The sequence below is a fragment of the Megascapheus bottae genome, chromosome X (assembly GCF_031878675.1).
Source record: "Megascapheus bottae isolate mThoBot1 chromosome X, mThoBot2.hap1, whole genome shotgun sequence".
Classification (NCBI taxonomy): domain Eukaryota; kingdom Metazoa; phylum Chordata; class Mammalia; order Rodentia; family Geomyidae; genus Megascapheus; species Megascapheus bottae.
Window position 1 is genome coordinate 97,150,857 of NC_143547.1, and position 14,055 is coordinate 97,164,911.

A 14,055-nucleotide genomic window follows, 5' to 3' on the forward strand; every position below is an offset into this window, starting at 1 on the left:
GGTTTTAGAAGCAACATGTCATTGTTCCACATTTTCAAGAGTGGTTATTTACATTGGGAAAGTTGTTTTTCAGAAGATCTGTTGAAGCTCATAATCATTGCGGTTCTCTCTAGAAAGCGTGTACTACTCCTTCAATAGGATGAAAAAGTCTAAATGAACTTTAAGATACTACTGAGTGCATGGCAAATGAAGTCTCATTTTGGAGCTATAGCAAGATTGAGAGAAAATAATCACCATCATAGTTCATTAAGTTTTAGGAAAAAAAGATGGAATTTTATAGTGATTCAAGTTAAAGTATGTTTTTTTTCATTATATTAACGCCTTTAAAATTTTGAAGTCTGTTGATTTTGAAAATAAAAGTCATTCAGATTTTCATAACACATTTACTTGATAGAAATACAAAGACTGTACATTAAGACTTGAATAGCATAATAAAAATCATCTACAATCCCTTTGCCAGAGTTAACCATGATTCAAGTTTTCTTCAGTCTCATCTATTTGTTATCCTATCTGCATCTTACACTACCAACATAATAATGTTACATTAGAGATCTGAGATTTTTGATTTCACAGTTTGTTATTTTAAATATCAAGGTAATGTATGGAGGGATTATAGTTACATTGATAAGGAATTACGTACATTACTTCTTGAATATTGTTACTCCTTCCCAAGTTTTTCTCCCATTTTCCCTCCTCTCATAAGTTGTAAAGTTCATTTTGAAGGGGAGAACATACTTTTCATGTCCTGAGTAAAAAGAAAATATAAGAGTAGAATACTGGGACCGGGAGTTTGGCCTAGTGGTAGAGTGCTCGCCTATCATGCACGAAGACCGGGGTTCAATTCCTCAGTACCACATACATAGAAAAAGCTGGAAGTGGTGCTGAGGCTCAAATGGTAGAGCTCTAGCCTTGAGAAAGTCCAAGGACAGTGCTCAAGCCCCGAGTTCAAGCCCCAGGACTGACAAAAAAACTAAACCAAAAAAAGGAGTAGAATACTAATAGGAAACTGAAAGAAATTTTCATAAAAGAATATATTACAGATAGGTACTTGTTACTCGCATCTGTAATTTTAGCTACCTTAGAAAGCTGAGATATGAGGATCATGGTTCAACATCATCCCAGCCAAAGAAATTCATGAGACATAATATAAGTTTACAACCATAAAGAAGCTGAGCTGTGGTTCAAGTGGCAAAGCACTAGTCTTAAGTGTAAAAGCTCTGAAATAGCATCCAGGCCCCTTAGGTTCAAGCCTTAGGACACAAACAAAAATATAACAAATAAAAGAATATTTTATAAAGTAATTTTAAAATTATATACTAACATTATAGAGGCAAAATGATACAATCTCAATATAAAATAATTATTTAGCTGAGTAAAATGTTATGACACTATTAGTATTATCTTTATTGTTTTGCTATAGATTGGTGAGAGTTTTATCTTGATAGACATTATTGCCAAAATTATCCCCAACCAGTGCATTGACTTGGAAAGAAAACTTCCCAAATTAATATTGACTAGTCCATTTCAAAGGACATGGTCACATATTTCAGTTGGGGATCAAGCACTGTGTACAATCCGATTATATATCACTAATAAATTTACTCTATCACTATCAGATAATTACTTCTATTCATATCTTTCTTCTGTCTTTACTCATCCAATAAAGCCTCTTTCCTCATTTCTCTTTTCAATTTGACTCAGAGATCTAAGTAATCAGCTGAGAGTTTTTGACAATGAAATACCACTTTACAAATGATAGAATGGCTATAATTTAAAAATGATATCAATAACATATTTAGTGAAGATATGTGCAATTGAAATTGGAATGTTGGTATATTCTCTCATAGAATGGCGCAGATTCTAAGGAGTATCAGTGTGTGAGAAGTAATGCACCTACTACCTGGCAAGTTTCCTCTATATATTGTTCCCACAATAAAAAATAAAAAAAGAATTTAATACAAAATTACCATATCACTCAACATTTTCAATGGTACATATGTATCTTACGGTGCCCAGTTCACACAGGAACCCCTATACAAATGTTCTGGCCAGCATGACTATTAATAATTAGAAAGTATAAAGCAGCTAAATATTCATTGTTGAATATATAAATAAAGTATGATAAATTCAATGCAATAGTATTCAGATACAGAAAGAATGAAAGCAGCTTAGCTGAACATTGAATACATTTTGCTTTGTGAAAGTAATCAAATAATGAAGGCCATTCTAGCATACACAAATACATAGAGATAGAAAGCCAATTATTGATTTTTGGACACAAGAAAAAGAACTGAGGATGATTGATATTGGGCATTTTTTTCATATGATGGAAATACTCTAAAGTTAAATGGTTGTGACAGCTAGGGATATATAAATAATACTAATTCCTGTACTTTGATAAATGTTATGGTGTGAGTTTTGTATCAATACAGATGTTTTAAAAGACAAATTGTACATATCATTATCACCAAATTCACCCACTTATCCTAGACCTATGCTCATTTATATTGTGTTCTAGTTAAAATGATTGAACTTCTTTTATTCATAATAATAATCTATTATACTTGCACCTGGAATTGTAGCCTCTCAGATACTGGAACTTTTCTGTGGAAAATGAGTCCCTTCTTCACAATTATTGTTTTTTTACTGTGTAGTTCTTCCTTATTAGTACATAAACACAACATTTTGTATCTTCAAACAATTCTCTCTTGAGCCTGTATTCCCTTCTAGCTATAAACATCTCTCTCTCTTTCTCGCTCTTGCTCTCTCACTCTCCTGTACATTCACAACTTTCCTCTCATTCTCTTTAAATTCATTTGTCAAAACTATTCCTATCACAAAGTATTGTTTATATGACTTCAGTTTTCATCTTACTTCAGCTACCAGCGTTTAATACAACTAATCTATTTCTTTTTTTTTTTTTTTTGGCCCCCTTCTCTTTCCGGCCCGCTCGCTCCCGGCCCCGCTCGCCGGCTCCGGCCCCGCTCGCTCCCTCATGCTCCTGGCCCCGCTCGCTCTGGCCACCACTCAGTTGGGCTCCGCTTGCTTGCTTTCGCTCTCTGTCACTTGTTGCAGTCTAGTCTCTGGCACTTTCGGCTTGGTTGTGTCTCGTCTCTGCCACTTCCGGCTTGGTTGTGTATGTGGGATACCGAGGAATCGAACCCGGGTCCTTGTGCATGCTAGGCAAGCACTTTAACCGCTAGGCCAAACTCCCGAGCCCCACAACTAATCTATTTCTTCCATGCAAAAATGTGTTCTTTATTTGGCAACCAGCATATTCGGTGCTTTCATCCTACCTTAATAGATATACCTCTTTTGCCTCCTTGGTCTCTTTCATTTCTGCCTAAACTGTATATATTACCTATAGCTAAAGCTCAATCATATACTTTGTTACCCTTGTTTACTTACATAACACCACAAGGCAGCAAAATTGCTTAAAGTAGAGCAAGTAGGAGGTTGAAAGTATTGAGAAAGCAGACACAAAGTAGATACACTCCAGAAAGGGTCTGGTGAATTTCATTGAGGAAGTGAACTGCAGTGGTGTAGAAGGTGAAGGAAGTAGGTGTGGCACTGAGATTGAAAGCATAAGAGAGGGACGTGTCTATCTACTGTGTGTTTGCTTAATTGTAGCAAGTGGCATGATTTCTGTTGAGATATTATTCTTCAGCTTGAATATTCTGAAAGACTTTTCAAGTGCCTGCCTCATGTTCAACTTTACTATCATTTTTCATTTACCTCCAAAACAACCCCTCCCCATTTCTCAATATCACTGTGGCATTTAATTTGGGTATACTGTTTCTTTCTTGCAAATTGATATTTGCTAACATACACATACATTATTAGCTTCTACCTAATTAGTGTTTCCAATTTAAGTGTCCTCTGGAAAATACTCCCTGGGATTCTTGACTTGGTTAAGACCCATTATCACTTACAGTTACCCTGTGCTAAATGATCTTCCTTTCTGAGGAAAATTTCCAGATCACATAGGCACACTTCAAAGTCATTTGACTTTCATGCTTTGTAGCATTTATCAAAAGCTGAAATGGATTCAACATTTTTAGTGTATTCAAACTATTTTTATTGTTACAGTATTTTAGCTTGTTATGTGATATATTGTATATATGTTTATTTGATTATTTGAAATAGAATATGGAAGAGGGGAAAACAAGATGAGGGGTGGGGGTTGGGGAGGGAAATGGAGACCAAGACCTTAGAAAGAGTATCAATGTTTGTGAAGTAATGCACCTTCTATGTGCTGAATATAATGTAACCCTTCTATTAATTACAATAAAAATATATGAAAAAATATTTTAAGATAAATTAATTATAAAAGCGGATTTCATTGTGATATTTACATCCATCTACATTATGTCTCTTTTTTTTAGAATGGAAACTGTATTGGTTCCAAATCTGGTATTTCCAAATTCACAAGGAAGTACACTGCAGAGATTTTCAGTGGTGAATAATGATTTTCACAGGCCTCAGTATTTTAGGGAGAGCAGGTTGCATTTTCCTTGCAAATCTCTTTGTTTTTTTTGGCTTGTACTTACAGTACATGACTTTTCAAAAATCATCCAAAATAAATAGCCACTACAACTAGGATGTTGGGACTGAACTGTCACAGAAGGAAGGAGGAACAGGAGGGATGAGAAAGGAAACCAATGGTAGGTGACTGGTACAGTCACTGCTGAAATATACAGCCCAGATGGCAGAGTTGAAAATGAAAAGGCTTTGCATAGATGTCTACAGAAGTACTGTCAATGCAACAGAAAATCTGCAATACTTGGCAACACGAGTAGCTGTGTTCCAGACTTACCTGCCAGTGTTTCCTAGGAAAAAGTGGTCAGGTGTGTAACACAAGTACAGAGGTCATCACAATCCACAACAGAGCAGCCACACTAAAAATCAGATAGATTGTCACCACTTCACAAAACTAAAACCATTCCTGCAGTCGAAGACTTTGTGATACCTTCAAAAAAAAGGCTCGCTGTGGATGAACAGGGAGATAGGTTTCTACTTTTGGCTGTTAAAGTTTTTTTGTTTTTTTGTTTTGTTTTGTTTTGTTTTTGTCAGTCGTGGGATTCTGGTCCTGAGCATTGTCCCTCGGCTACCCTGCTACCTCTAGAGCCGCAGCGCCAACTTCTGGTTTTATGGTGGTTAATTGCAGGTAACAGTCTCACAGTCTTTAGTACCTGAGCTGGCTTTGAACCTCGATCCTCACATCTCAGCCTCCTGAATAGCTAGGATTATAGGCGTGACCCACCACGCCCGGCAGCTGTTTTAAGTTCTTTAAAAAAAAATCAGATTATCAAAGAAATTCTCATACCCCTCCTTGAGCATGATGTCAGATTCGGCCACGATTTCTTCAAATTTACCTTTCTCTATACCTTGCTCAATAAGCAAACCATGCAATTTAGTATACCACTGCATAATGGATGGGCACTTTTCTTCCACGGTAAGGTCAAGATCAACTTCGATGTCATAATACTTCTCCTTCAGCATCAGCAACTTCTCTCCACACTCGTCAGTAACAAACTTGCAGTTGTCGATGACATTGTGAAATGTTGAGCACCTTCTTCTATCATAGGAGAATCTACTCATTGTCACGTCAAAGTCTGTGATGATCTGAACTTTAGCAGCTCCTCCTTTGAAAGAACACAGATGATTTCTTCTACGTGTGTAAAGTTCTTGATATGAACTGAACTTTTCTGGAATTCTGGCATCATTTCCAAATGCACAACAGACACTTGCATTTCTAGATTATTCATTCTTCATCTCCATGATCTTGGTTTTGCAGCTGGTCTTCCTCCTCAAGGTGAAACGTACTGAGCCAGCACCACCCCCACCACCAACGCACAGATCCGGGCCAAGGCGGGCCATTCAGTCCATGCTGGCCTCCAGTACCTCAAGCCAGAACACTACACACGACCCACATGAACAACAGCTGCAGGGCTTCAGAGCCAGGGCTTCAGAGCCAAGTGCCTGGCCAAAAGGCCGGGATGCCCTGCCACCTACATTAAGTTTCTTTACTCTTCTCCTGTTCTCCTTTTTTTTTGGTGGGTTTCATTGTGATATTTTCATACACATACACTTACACAATGTATTTTTTTCTAGTAGTATTTTGAGCCTGTTGGATTCGTTTAGTTTTTACATGTCTAGAATATAAGACACTTGAGGAGATGTTGTACCCAAATTCCTAGGACCCTGAAAGAACTACCAGAAGCCGAAGTCAAAGCAAAGAAGCAAGTGTCGTTTATTACGAGTTTGAACTTGACCTCCCCGTACCCGTACATAGCCGGCAACGCTAAGCGGCCCCGAACAAAGATTTTACACACCTTTTATACAAACAAGTTTTAGGGGAATTCCATAGTTACAATCACCTGATTGGCTATTTGGTAACTTCGAACCACTGGTCGCTTCAAGATTGGTCAGAGCTCAGGTGTCTAACCACTGAGCATTGGGCTTTTGCCACGTGAGATTCAACTCCAGGCTAGTTCCGGGAACATGTGTTTTTGATTCCTAGTACATGGGCCCTGAGCAAGAGGGGAAGGGGGTCATTCCCAGAACATGGGACAATCTTGGCACAACAGAGAGTCTTAATGTCTTTCTTATGAATGCATCCTTAAAAACACAGTTACATTATTTTTTTATTTATTTTTTATTGTAATTAGTAAAAGGGTTACATGATATTTGCCAGATAGAAGGTGCAGTAATTCACATACATTCATACCCTTTCACATGTCTTGGTACCCATTACCCTCCCCCACACACCCCCCACACGTCTTGGTTTTCCCCCCTTCCCTATCAAATTTCAAATAACCAAATACAAATAAATTCAATATATCAGATAACAAAGTGAGATACTATACCAATATGAGATAACCAAGGGACAGCAAAGGAGATGAGAGACAACATAGTACATTAAGGACAACAATCATTTATTATATGGCTTTTGTTTCACTATCCTGGAGGTCCTTTCAATTAGCTTCACATTATATGTCCTTATGTATCAAGATTTTGCTCTATTGCACATCTCTGCTAGTAGAGCCCAAGGTTTCTACTGATTATGACGAATGAGGGAAACCATTGAGCCTAAGTTCCTTTGAGTCTGCCTTACTTCACTTAATATGATTTTTTCTAAGTCTTTCCATTTCCTAACAAATGGGGCAATGTCATTCTTTCTGACAGCAGCATAGAATTCCATTGTGTACAAATACCACAACTTGTTGATCCACTCATCAACTGAGGGACATCTAGGTTTGTTCCATATCTTTGCTATGGTGAATAGTGCTGCAATGAACATTGTTGTGCTGGTGGATTTAGTATGCCCTTGTTTCTGGATGGTTGGGTAAATGCCAAGTAGTGGAATTGCTGGGTCATAGGAGGGAATCACTACTACACTGTTGGTGGGAGTGCAAACTCGTTCAACCACTATGGAAAACAGTGTGGCAGTGCCTCAAAAGGCTAAACACAGTTACATTATTACGGATATAGTCGACCTTAATCAAATGAACATATAACTGATGGCAACCAATCGTGTTTCAGTGTTTCAAAACTGGGTAAATAAAGATCCTTTCATTTAGAACATAGAATCCAGTTAGAACATTTTTTATATTACATGGAGATTTTCCCCAGGTATGTGCTTGGCTATCTTTCTTTTCTTTTTTTTTTTGCCAGTCCTGGGCTTGAGCTCAGGGCCTGAGCACTGTCCTTGGACTTTCTCAAGGCTAGAGCTCTACCACTTGAGCCTCAGCACCACTTCCGGCTTTTTTCTATATATGGTACCAAGGAATCGAACCCGGGTCTTCATGCATGCTAGGCAAGCACTTTAACCACTAGGCCAAACTCTCGGCCCTTGGCTATCTTTTATAACACAAAAATTACTGCCTTAGTTGGTAGTTTGATTTTGCTGGTATATGTATATATGTATATGCACACATGCACACACATGTATAGCATACATATAAACATGTATATAATACAATTGCATGTACACAGACAGACACAGACACACACCACACATACACATACACGCACACACACACACACACACACACACACACACACACACACACACGCACTGAAGTTAACTGGTCCATTCTGTGAAGCACAGTATTAGTAGATGTTGGAGAGTTACTGTTTGTGTTCCAGTTTATTCCTTTTCAGATGAAGAAGTTCATTACTTCTTTTTTTTATTGTTGTTGGTCATGGGGCTTGACTGAGAGTGTGGGCACAATCCATGAATAATTTTTCTCTAGGTTAGTTAGTGGTCTACCAATTTGAGCCACGGTGCCACTTCAGTTTTTGTGTGTTTGTTTGTTTTTGGCAATCCTAGAGCTTGAGGTCAGGGCCAGGGCACTGTCCCTGGGCTACTTTCACTCAAGGCTAGCATTCTACCACTTGAGCCACAGTACTACTTCCGGCTTTGTCTTTGTACGTGGTACTAAGGAATTGAACCTAGGGGCTTCATGTATGCTAGGCAAACTCTACCACTATGCCACACTCCCGTCCCCACTTCCAGTTTTTGAGTGGTTAACTGAAAGTAAGAGGCTCATGGGGACTCTCTGCACTGACTGGCTTTGAATGTTGATTCTCAGATCTTAGGCTCCTGAGTAGCTAGGATTATAAATGTGAGCCACCAGTGCCTGGCTTCATTACATTTTTTATGGTTAAGGATTGATATTGTTTTGTTTTGTATGAACTTATGTATTTTAATGCCCAGAAAGCATTTTGCTAATCTAATGCTTACAATATTGCCTCTCCTCATCATACTATCTGTTAGAAGAATGCAAAGGTCTAGTTTGTTAAGTATTAAGGTAAGAAATTGCATATATTACATTGCCTTGAATCTTTTCCTCTACTTACCTTCAGAGAAATGTTTATCTACAGCAGGGAAATGAATTTTACATTTTCCCTTATTTTCCAAACTGTTGAAATTTGAATAAAGGCACTGGTAGGTAATGCATATCATTAAAAAATTGTTTGACCTTGGGCCAAATTAGCACAAGTCTGAATTACATCTCTAAGATGCATTGAGAATCACTTTTCTCAATGTTTAAGCACTGTCACACTGTTTCTATTCTTTTTGGTGAGCTATAACTTGAGTTCTACAAACATACAGTTTCTTCTTGCTTCCCTAGATAGTCTCACAGATTATCCATTATAGTGAATATCTTTCACTAACTAACAGCAACAACAAAACTACAACATATACATAGTTGAATACCAAACTTTCTGCCATGACATTCCCCCAAAATAAAGGAAAATTCTGCATAAAAGACAATACTTGAAGGGGAACATTTCACAAAAGTCAGGAGATCTTTGTAAAGCTGAGATAATATCGGCTCTGGAGATAAAGTTTCTACTATGTCATTCATGGGTACTGAAATCCACATGATTCTACCTTTTACTGAAATTGTTCTCGTTTTTGTCTATAAAATGGAGATTAGTACTATAATAATCTGACCTATTATCTTTCAGTGTGGGTCTTGGATTCTGGACCTGGGCTCTGTCCCTGAGCTCTTCAGCTCAAGGTTACTACACTACACCTTGAGCCATAGCGCCACCTCTGGTTTCTAGTGGTTAATTGGAGATAAGAGTCTCATGGAGTTTAGTGCCGGGGCTGGCTTTGAACCACAATCCTTAGATCTCAGCCTCCTGAGTATCTAGGATTACTGGTATGAGCCACTGCACGTGGATGTTATTTTGTTTAACAATGTTTAAACATAGCATATATTGAACTGTATACCTTTATCCCCTCTTTTCCTTGATTACCTGTCAGTGATAACATACAGCTGTTTTATAAAAATGTAATTTTGTACTGATTTTATGCTGGAAAATACTCCAATTCACTTTGGATAACCTGTTAATAAATGAAGGACAGAGATTTTTCCTTTACCAATACTGACATTTGTGAAAGAATTATTTATTTGAGAAGGTCTATGCTGTATAATTTAAGATGTTTAGTCTACCCATAAGATAACAATAACAACCACTACCCAAGTAGTGACAAAAATAGTAAGTGCAGATTTTAAAATGTATTACTAAGAAGGGCACACCCATCCTTTGACCTAGAGACAAGGCAAATGAATATGGTAATCATGTCTGTACATCATCTCCATAGCGGGATTTGTGGTGACAGAAAACTCCAGAAAAGCTATGCCTGAAATACTTCAGGGAATTGTCAGTGCCTGAAAATAAATAGCATGAGGTGGCAATATGATTTTACTGTGCCTCAGAAGCCTGCACGAAAGCTCATGGGAATAAAAGAAGGTGTAAGGATAGGAATTGGAAATGTCTCTTTTGCAAGTGAGAGGCAGAATGTTTGGTCTTGGATATGATGCAGAGAGAGAGTGAAAGAGAGAGAGAGGAGAGAGAGAGAGAGAGAGAGAGAGAGAGAGAGAGAGAGAGAGAGAGAGAGAGAGAGAGAGAGAGAGAGAGAGAGAGAGAGAGAGAACCCTTGATTTTAAGCTTCAAGAAGAAATGTCTAGATTGGTTTTTACCACCCTAGCACAATGGCACTTACAAGGCAAATTGTAGAAAATAGTGCATCTTGCATAGTGCATCGTGCATTTCTAATTTCCTTGAATTTATGAAGTGAGGTATAAAATGGAATGTGCAAAACAAAAAGCTTTTCATGCACCAGGTCACACTGCCTACTAGATATCAATACACCAGAGACCAAAAGACAAAGGAGACCAGACTTTGCCACCGCAGAATGAATCAAATGTCTGGATTACCCACTGAAATTCTGTATGCTAAGATCTGCAGTAGGATTATCTGAGTAGGACAACATGGGATCACAGCAGGGAGACCTTTGAATGACATAGAAGAATGGGACTGGTAAGTATTCCAGCTGCCTTAGATGAAACTTAAACAATGTACATAGTGCCCAACATGCCACAGAGCTTAGCTGGAAAAAACTTCAGGGACCAGATCACACTTTAAGAGCACAGATAATTTAAATTACTGGGATTTGACACTTGCAGTTTAGAGCATCTGCACAACATTTTAAGTCCATTAGTACATAGTTCAAATACTAAATCTCTGGCTTACAGATTGTTTGTTTATGGAAATCAGTAGGAACCATTTGTAGAAGCATTTATATTGACAGCTCTGTGAAAGCAGCCTCAGGAAGTTCAGTGTGCTTTCCCCATAGGGCTGGCAAATCTGGTGGGGATACTGTTAGTCACAAGGGAGAAAGTTAGCCACAGTTACTATGTGGAAGCAAGAGCTTCCAGAAGTGAAGTATTTGACACTCCTTCCCTGTGGGGGAACCCTGCCCTTGCTATGTACCCCTTAAGCACATATACAAACTCAGTGACGCCAGCAGTCAGGAGCCAGAGGGCGCGTGGCCCCACCCACCTGGAGCAAGTGGGGCGTGTCTCAGGACACCATTGCTTGATGGTCGTCCCTATTTGATGACGTGGCTGAGACCTCTCAATCTGTGTTTAGCCAGCACGTTTTGTGGAATAAAGTTAGATCTTCACCTAGAGTCTGATCTCCGGAGTCTGTATTACTCATGGGCTCCACTGCCATCTTACCCTATGTATAGACATCAGAGAAGGACAACTACACTTCCCTGCTCTGAATCTTCATAGCTCCCTTTCCTCCTTTAAAGCAGTCCTCTTAAAACCTTCGTGTTGTTAGGGTAATTTAGATCTCCTCTGGCTAAAATGCATAGTCAGTACACAGGAATATGCACCTGGAATTCATTATTTCATCTGGAGAGATACTACATACACCGTGGCCCTTGACAATTAGCAATAAGTTAATCATTTTGAGAGTAAGTAGGCAACTATATTTATCAAACCCGGCATGAGTCCTTCAGAGCCCAATGACTATGAATTATTTAGTGATATCTAACTTGTTAACTTTACATAGAGTTTTGGTAATAGATCTACAGGAGTGACAATTTTGCTATGAATCTGCATTTTAAACCCACATGCTTTTTAAGTTGTTCATGGATAGAGTTTATGTGAATGACTGGACAATATTGTTATTATAGATGGAAGCAAAGATATACTGCTTATGTTGCTGCGTATCTTGAACGTAGGTAACTTACATAGAAATGAGCTTTTGTATTTAAATATATCCTGATAAAACTTTTCCATTTTGAAAAGAATTTCATGAATCTTTTCTCTAATTACAAGGGAAGAATTCTGTTACTTTTTTGGTGTCAATTATCAAGAAAATGTATTGACTCTTTGTTTCTATAATTACTTTCTAAACCAAAAGTGATAGTGTGCATTTCTACTACATAAAGGACTATAGTAGGTTTCAGTATGTGTATTTATAATAACCTCCTATAGAACATTCATACCCGCTGTTAACAGTGGTCTGAACTGGTAAAATTTTGCCACTGAGGAACCGTATCAGTATCAAGAATTGTTATTGGACATTATAGAAAGAGAGGTAACAGAATGTGAGCAGAGGCTGTTAATCATCAGATAGCACAATGAACATCATTCCATAGCTAAGAATTAACTTTACCTACTGCCACATGTGAACAACTGAATTTAAACTAATATCCACAAACTTCTAAAATGTGTTTAATATCTCAAAAACTGTGTCTGTGTATTCAACTGCAATGAACAGAGCATTCATTTAAAGAGAATTATACCCTACCTAGTACATGATAGGCAAATGAGTTGAGAGACTGAGTTGAAATTGGCTGAAATCTCACTAATATTTAACAGTCAAGATATAACCACCCTTTTACAGTAATTAAATAAAAAATTACCCACCCTGGAAGATATTCATTCACAGGGGATGGGAAGCTTAGCCTACTGGTATAGTGCTTGCCTAGCATGCACGAAGGCCAGGGTTGGGTTCCTTGGTACCACATACCTAGAAAAAAGCCAGAAGTGGTGCTGAGGCTCAAGTGATAGAGCTCTAGCCTTGAGAAGTCCAGGCCCTGAGCTGAATCCCAGGACTGGCCCCCCCACAAAAAAAGATATTCATTCACAGCATCATAAACCACTGCAGAAAACTGACCTTTGCCTTCTGAGAAAATTAAGATCTAAAGCATAACCTTTGCTAATTAACTTTTAGTTTGTGATCCATCAAATGATAAGTTAAGTAGACAGTGGCAATGAGGTCATAATATCTCATTCAATTTTGAAGAAAATAATATCATAATATTATCACTATAAAACTTATTTAAGCAGGACAAACTTGTATGAAGGGAAGAATTTTTAAAAAAGATACTATCAAAAGCATATGTATCCCCTTTATGCTTGCTTCTTGCCTTATTGCACTGGGTAGGAATTCTAATACTATGTTAAAGAGGAGTGGAGAGAGTGGGCATCCTTGTCTCGTTCCTGATTTTAGAGGGAATGGCTTTAGATTTTCGCCATTAAGTATAATACAAGCTGTGGGTTTGTCATACACAGCCTTTATTATATTGAGGAATGTTCCTTGGATTCCTAGTTTCTTTAGAGCTTTTAACATTAAAGTGGTGTTGGATCTTGTCAAATGCCTTTCCCGCATCTATTGAGACAATCATGTGATTTTTGTCCTTACTCCTGTTGATGTGTTGAATTATATTTATTGTTTTCCGTATGTTGAACCAGCTTTGCCTCCCTGTGATGAATCCAGTTTGATCATAGTGTATAATTTTTCTGATGAGTTGTCGTAGACGGTTGGCCAGTATTTTGTTGAGAAGTTTTGCATCGATGTTCATCAAACAAATAGGTCTATAGTTCTCTTTCTTTGATGAATCTCTGTCTGGTTTGGGGATGAGGGTTACACTGGCTTCATAGAATGAGTTCGGTAAAGAACCTTCATTTTCAATTTCGTTGAAGAGCTTGAGGAGTATTGGTGTGAGCTCTGCTTTGAAGACCTTATAGCTGTGAATCCATCTGGCCCTGGGCTTTTCTTAGGTGGAAGTTCTCTAATTGCCATTTCTATTTCAGAGCTTAAAATAGGCCTGTTGAGTTGGGTTAGTTCTTCTTGGTTCAGTGTGGGTATGTTAATATTGGCTAGGAATTCATACATTTCTTCTAGATTCTCAAATTTTTTTGGCGTAAAGGTTTGAGAAATATTTCCTCATGA

At 38.1% G+C, this 14,055-nt stretch overlaps 1 pseudogene; it reads right to left on the minus strand.

Moving 5' to 3' along the window:
* Positions 1-5,289: 5,289 nt before the first annotated feature.
* LOC150041632 (cytosolic 5'-nucleotidase 3A pseudogene) lies at positions 5,290-6,293 on the minus strand (annotated as a pseudogene).
* Between the last annotated feature and the right edge of the window lie 7,762 nt (positions 6,294-14,055).